Source organism: Suricata suricatta, chromosome 9 (genome assembly GCF_006229205.1).
Source record: "Suricata suricatta isolate VVHF042 chromosome 9, meerkat_22Aug2017_6uvM2_HiC, whole genome shotgun sequence".
In the NCBI taxonomy this organism is placed as follows: domain Eukaryota; kingdom Metazoa; phylum Chordata; class Mammalia; order Carnivora; family Herpestidae; genus Suricata; species Suricata suricatta.
In genome coordinates this window covers 118960081-118967544 of record NC_043708.1, presented here as the reverse complement: position 1 = coordinate 118967544, position 7464 = coordinate 118960081, and positions in this window count along the sequence as shown.

Sequence of the window (7464 nt, the reverse complement as noted above, 5' to 3'; positions counted from 1 at the left end):
TAGTGACTGTTAGGTATCCAGATGTTTAATTTTTAATTTTTATTTTTCTTATTTATTTCTATTTACTTATTTATTTGCTTGCTTACTTCTTTTTAAGCAGGTTTCATGCCTAGCACAGAACCCAGTGCGGACTGAGAGCAAGACCTGAGCTGAGATCGACAGATGCTTCACAAACCGAGTGCCCCTATCCAGGTGTTTTAAATATCTGCTGTCCTTTCATTACTTAAATGCCATGAAGTAGGTACCATTCACACGGTAGAGGATAAAACCCCAAAAGTTGAATAAGGCTCTTGCTCTGAGTGTCAGATACAAAGAATCATTATAGAAAGCTCACTCCTGTCTCACTCTGCCCTCAGTCTTGTTAGCCACTTCTTTTGGCAGCCCCTTAATATATAATATCATAGGCAGCAACAAGGGAAAGTTAATGACAGTACAATATAGACAGGCACCTGTAACAGTTCTCAGGCAAGCAGGCAATTGGGTATACCAATTAAAGATCCTTTTCATTTTTGGCTTTATCACCAGGTTCCTTGAGGTTAAGTTCATTACTCAACTGGTTTTTGAGCTTTGATTAGTGCACTATATCTTGTCATTCTTTCAGGAGCAGTCTGATACTAGTGTTGCCTTTGCAGTCAGCATGAAGGGTGTGCTGGGCTCTGTATTCAATGACTCACATGTAGCTATTTATTTTCCTCTTAGTATCACTCCATGAGGCAGACACTATTGTTATCTTCATGCACGGACACACTCTTCTCTCTACATAGCCCTCCGCCTCTCTGAGTGGCCAGGTAGTGGAACACAGGCACGTGGTATCCATGTTCTTACAACAGAACCCAACTCTGGGGCCAGGAGTTGGCTCCCTACAAACTGGATCGAGTCCTTTCCCAGGAATTTTGAATCATGATTCAATAAAGATTCTTTTTATTTTTAAATTTAAAAAAACTTTTAATAAGCATTAAGATATAATTTACTGACTATACAATTCACCTACCTAATGTTATAAGTCAGTGATTTTTAGTATATCTAACCATCACCACAACCTAATTCTACAACATTTTTGTTCCTCTAACAGAAACTCTGTACCTACTGGGAACCAGTTGCCATCTCTCCAGTTCCCAAGCTCTAGAGAAGCACTAACCTACTCTCTTTCTCTATAACTTTCTATTCTGGATATTTCATAAGAATGGAATCAAAATATGTGATCTTTGGGGGCACTTGGATGGCTCAGTCAGTTAAGTATTTCATTCTTGATTTTGGCTCAGGTCATGATCTTACAGTTGTGAGTTTGAGCCCCACATGAGGCTCGGCACTGATAGTGTGGAGCCTGCTTGGGAATCTCTCCATCTGTCTCTGCTCCTCCCCTGCTTGAGTGTGCACATGCGCATGTGTGCTCTCTCAAAATAAATAAATAAAATAAAATTTAAAAACATATGTGGTCTTTTGTGACTGGCTCTCTCACTCAGCATAACATTTTCAAGGGTCATTCATGTTGTAGCATGTATTGGTACTTTGTTTTTTAATTGCTGCATAATACTCTGTCATATACCACAAAATACAGTAGATGACTGTATACTACATTTTATTTATCCATTCATCAGTTGGTGGGTATTTGGGTTGGTTCTACTTTTTGGTTATTATAAAAAATGCTAATGAACATTCATGTACAAGTTTTTGTGGGGACATATTTTTTTATTCTCTTCAGTATATACCTAGGAGTGAAATTGCTGGTTCATATGCAAGTTCTATATTTAACATTTTGAGGAGCTGCCAAACTGTTTTTCAAAGACGCTGCACCATTTTCTATTCCCACCAGCAATATACAATGGTTCCAATTTCTCCACCTCCTCACCAACACTTGTCTCTTTTTTTTTGTTTGCTTGTTTTTTTGGTTCTAGACATCCTAGTGGGTGAAGTGATATCTCATTGTGGTTTTGATTTGCATTTCCCTAATGACTAATATGTTGAGCATCTTTTCATGTACTTATGGTCATTTGTATATCTTCTCTAGAGAAAAGACTATTCAGGGTTTTTTTGGTCTATTTTGTAATTGGGCTATTATTTATTTGTCTTTTTATTATTGAGTTGCAAGCATTCCTTATATATTCTGGATAGGAGTCCTTCATCAGATATGATTTTGCAAATATTTTCGCCCATTTTGTGAGTTGTTCTTTTGCCTCCTTGAAAGTATTGTTTGTGACACAAAGGTTTTAAATTTTCATGTGATCCAATTTACCTATTTTTTTTTCCTTTAGTTGCAAGTGCTTTTGGAGTCATAGGTGTTAGCTCTCTGAGGGGAGGGGGCTGCTGGTGGCCACATGCCCCCGTGTAGATGCATAAACTCAGAAGGAAGCCAGCCAACATGGAGAGAGAATGACAGTAACACAGCAAGAAATGGATCTGTGTTGAGGAGATACAACCTTGGGCTCCCCACAGCACTGCCTATTTGGGCCAGAATTGTCCTGAGATGCAGGTGTATCTGATGCAGATTCCTCAGGACCCCCAAGGACCTGCTTTCCAGTGCTGTACAGTTTCAGGTATATTCTGGACAAAGGATAAAGAAGCAACAACAAAGAAAACAAGAAATATGACTAGTGTACCCAGTTTAGAGGTGAGAAAAAGGAGGCTCTGAGGGTCAGGTCACAAAGCAGGTGCCATGTAGGAACTGGGATTCAAATGCTGGCTCATGCCTGGCCTAGCTTCCCAGCCTCTTTGTGAACAGTGAATGAGCATCATAAACAAGTAGACAAGCTTCTTTTCATTTGCAAAAAGATTCATGGAAAACTGTGTTTAAACAGAACATTGTGTCAGTTGCCTGAACTTTCTTATATAACAACAATCAGGAATCACAGAGTTAGAAGAGACTTCATCCTAAATCCAGGAGGCCAGTGGCTCTTTTAGGGGTAGAGCTCATGCTGTATTGGCTGGACCAATCCCATCACTCAGAAATGAAGAGCAGGACTTCAGGACCAAAGAGGCAGATCTTGGGGACAATGCAGTCACACAAGTGTCCAGGAAATGTACAGTTGCATATGGGATGCCAAGGTAGTGGAGAGATGAGAGCCCTAATAGAAGCCGCCAAAGTCTCCATAAACCATAACTAGTCCAGAGAAAACTCGATTTTGTAAATCTTTTGTATGGAAACTCTGAAATACCTATTGTTCCATATGTAAACTAGAAAAAGTAAAATGAGACAAAAATCTTGGCTGATGGGGTAGACATTTCATGTTGAGAAACACTGGTTCAAAGGACAGTCCAGCCTGTGTTTCAAAGACAAAGGGTAACTTGTACACAGAACCCCACTCCTGAGATCTCTCCCCAACACCTCTGTGTCAGCCACCTCCTGCTAATCTTACTAAACTGGGCCTCTAGGGTGGGGACTGTCTTTGTCCCCTCCCTCACAGGGTTTAGACTTAGAGGATTCCACATAAAATCAATAAATCACAGCTAATTTAAACAAAATAAAAAATCTATATATTTGTCAAATTACCACCAAGCAGAAAAGATACATTTATCGTAAAGGAACTAAATTGATTTATTACCCTGCTTCCCAAGAGTCATCATATTTGTGATTTCAATATCCATATGGGAAAGAAGAGGTGAGCATGAAGTTAGCAAAGCTATTGCTTCCAGAAGGGCCTCCTGAGCCTGATAGAAAACATTTCAACTTACTTTCTTCTCAAATAAATACAGATGAGGATCTTAGCCATGAATTTAATTTTTCTGACTGCACATGTATCTTAGAACCTAAAACTCTTAGAAGGCAAATTTATGTGGTTTACATGGAAGACGCCAGAATATCAAACTGGCTGGTCATGGGCAGTCACTAGCAGCCTAAAATCGCATGCTATAAAATGTTTCAAAAGGCAATCTACTTTAAAAATACTCAATTTAACATAAAAAAAGCAGCTAATACCATTAACTGTGATATGCCATTAATCTGGCACTCTCAAAGAATCCACTCATTGATTTGTTCATTCACTCATCTATCTTTACATGTTCATTGAGCATCTTCCAGACAGTCCCACAAGCTTGCTGAGTAGGCAAAACCTAAGACCTAGTCCATGACATGAAGACTGGAGGAGGAACAGGATTTTGCAGGAGGCAGGCCATCTGCTGGAGTACCAACAAAGCAGGGCTCCAAACAAGGCCTTTGTTCTGTTTCTGAAAGAGGACTCTTCTGGCCCAGGATAGTGCAGCGTGCTCCCTAACCTGGCTGCCTCTGGCTCAGAATCTGGACCTTACCTAAGCATCTCCACAGAGAGGCCTGCCTTAGCATCTCATCTCTGATTCCCCGTCACTTCACCTGTTCCATCTCCATAGCGCACCACGTATACCCAATCCCCGGAGCACACTGAGCTTCTAGTAGGTAGAATTTTTCATTAATGACAAAAAAGAAGGAGGAGAAGGAGAAGGAGGAGGAGGAGGAAGAGAAGAGGAAGAAGAAAAGATGATGTGACAGCAAAACAGAATTACTAAAGCCCAGAGAAATAATGTTTCTTCACTATAAGAGATGGCTTCACAAAAGACTGCTCCAAGGGTAACACACATATTATGAAAAACTCTGAAGTTATAGCCTCATTTTTTAAAATAGCATTTTCAAGTTAGCGACTCTTCTGCTAAGACAAAGGACATGATACACTTGCATGGCCCCTCCCTTCTCCCACCCAATGATTTTCCTAAGTTTATATCATTTTACAGAGATGGCCACTCTTGTTTTTATATTTAAACAGATTTCAAGTTCACCCCCCATCTTATACCAAGCTCCATACTTTTATTCACTTCTATTTTGACTAGATTTGACATTTAATAGCTTTATTCAAAACCGTTTTTCAAAGAGCTCAGAGAAGCTAAGCACTCTGATTTCTGGCACAGTTGGGAATATCTGTTCACTGTCTTATCTTTACACTTACGGCAGTTTGGCTAAATAAGAAATGATTGGGATATCAATTGGTCCGCTGAGAATCCATCAGTATTCTTTCATAAAATGTAGGTTGGGAGAGGCTGAACCAGAGTTTTGCCCTACCTATGTCCCTTACCTTTCCTGCCTCAATACCAGGTGAAGAGCACCAAGGAAATCCAGAACATCACAATGACTCTGTATTGGTCTTTTGGGTTTTTTTTTCTCTTTTTCCAATCCTCCCTATTTCTTCCACCCACCCAGCCCCTGACAACCACATTTCTACTTTCTGTTCCTATGAGTTTGACTTTTTAAAAAAATTCCATATGTAAGTAATGCTATGCAATATCTGTCTTTGTCTGGCTTATTTCATTTAGCATAATGTACTCCAAGGTCATCCACGTTGTCACAAACAGCAGGATTGCCCTCTTTCTCGTGGCAGAATAATAATACATTGTAGATTCATGCATATATCTTACATCTTCTTTATCCATTCATCTGTTGACAGATACTTATGTTGACTCCACGTCTTGGATATTGTGAATAATGCTGCAATGAACATGAAATGCAGATATTTCTTCCAGATCCTGTTTCCATTTCCTTTGCATATATATCCAGATTGCTGAATCCTGTGATGGTTATATTTTTAATTTAAATTTAAAAAAAATTTATTTGTTTCTGAAAGACAGCGAGCACGAGAGAGAGACAGAGTACAAGTGGGGGAGGGGCAGAGAGAGAGGGAGACACAGAATCTAAAGCAGATTCCAGGCACTGAGCTGTCAGCATGGAGCCCAACGTGGGGCTTGAACTCACGGACTGCAAGAAAATGACCTGAGCCAGTCCAATGCTTAAGTGACTGAGCCACCCAGGCACCCCCTGTATTTTTAATTAAAAAAAATGTTTAATTATACTGGGGAGGGATGCAGACAGAAGTAGAGAGAGTCCCAAGCAGGCTCCACACTGTCAGTGCAGAGCCCAATGGGGGTCTTGACCTCACAAACTGTGAGATCGTGACCTGGGCCAAAATCCAGAGTCAGACACTTAACAGACTGAGCCACCCAGGTGCCCCTATTTGTAATTTTTTGAGGAACCTCCATACTGCTTTCCATAGTGGCTGCACCAGTTTGCGTTCCTACCAAGAGTGCACAAGCATTGCCTCTTCTCTACATCTTTGCCCAAACTTAACCTATGGTCTTTTTGATAAGAGCCATTCTAACAGGTGTGAGGTGATATCTCATTGTGGTTTTGATTTGCATGTCCCTGATGATTAGTGATGTTGGACTCCTTTTCATTTATCTGTTAACTATCTGTATAATTTCATTGGGAAAATGTCTATTCTTTTGCCCATTTTTAATTGGTTGGTTGTATTTTGCTACTGATTTGGGCATTACATACTTTGGATATTAACTCCTTATCAGATCTATGATTTGCAAATATTTTCTCCCATTCCCAGATTCCCCTTACATCTCCTTAATGGTTTCCTTTGCTGTGCAAAAGTGTTCAGTGATGTCATCCCACTTGTTTATTCCTCTTTTATTGACTCTTGTGTCAAATCTAAAAAAATAATTGCTAAGACCGATGTCAAGGAGTTTATACCTTAGGTTTTCTTCCAGAGGTTTTACGGTTTTTAGGTCTTAACATTCAAGTTTTTAATCTACTTTGAGTTGATTTTTGTGTATGTTGTGTAAGACAGGAATCCAGTTTTGGTCATTCTTTCCAATGCCTACCTAAATGCCATGATTCCTTTTGAATGGTAGGGTCAAGTCTTGTGTGAATATTTACAGTTTTCTTTAATCATATACTTATTTTTTCCCTTTCTTTTCTAAAACTATTTGTTAGAGAAACTCAGTTTTGGTGATACTGGCTTCCTTTTGTGTGGGTTCCTGTGGGCTGTTCTCAGTGGTTGTTTTTCAATGAGGCTTCCTGTTTTGTGGCTTCTGAATTAGTCTTTGTGTCGGTATCAATTTTACTTTTTTTTTTTCCTCATCTGCGTTTTTTCCCTCATGCATTCTGCCAGCTTTGGCCTTTATTTCTTCTGTCTCACTCACTCCTCTGAATCTTCTATGCTCAAATTATGCTTCAGAGATCATGTTGCCAGCATTTTCTTCAAGAGTCTGAGAACTTACTTTTCTAAATTCTTAAGCTGATCTCTGATCCATCTGCATTTTTTCCCTAAGGCTTTTGCTTATATTTTTCTTTTAGTTTCTTTATTTTCTGTTTTTTTCCGTATGCTAGCTCTTTTATTTACTTGTTATTTTTTCTTCAAGTCTGATTATCATGCCGCATTATATTAATTTCAGATGCACATTACAATGAGTCAACAATTCTATACCTTTTTCAGTGTTCATCAAGATAAATGATGAACATTTCAGATAGTTCTTTTGTAGTCCTTCATCATCTCTGCATGAGATCAACTATTATAGGGAGAAAGAGTGTGGAGAAAGTGTAAGTCTGGAATATTTTCATACCCATCTGCATTTTCTTTCATCCTGGGAACCTGTTTCCTTGGGTTTTCAGACTGCAAGGGTAGGGCTGGATAAAAACAATGCATGCATTGCCATGTGCCC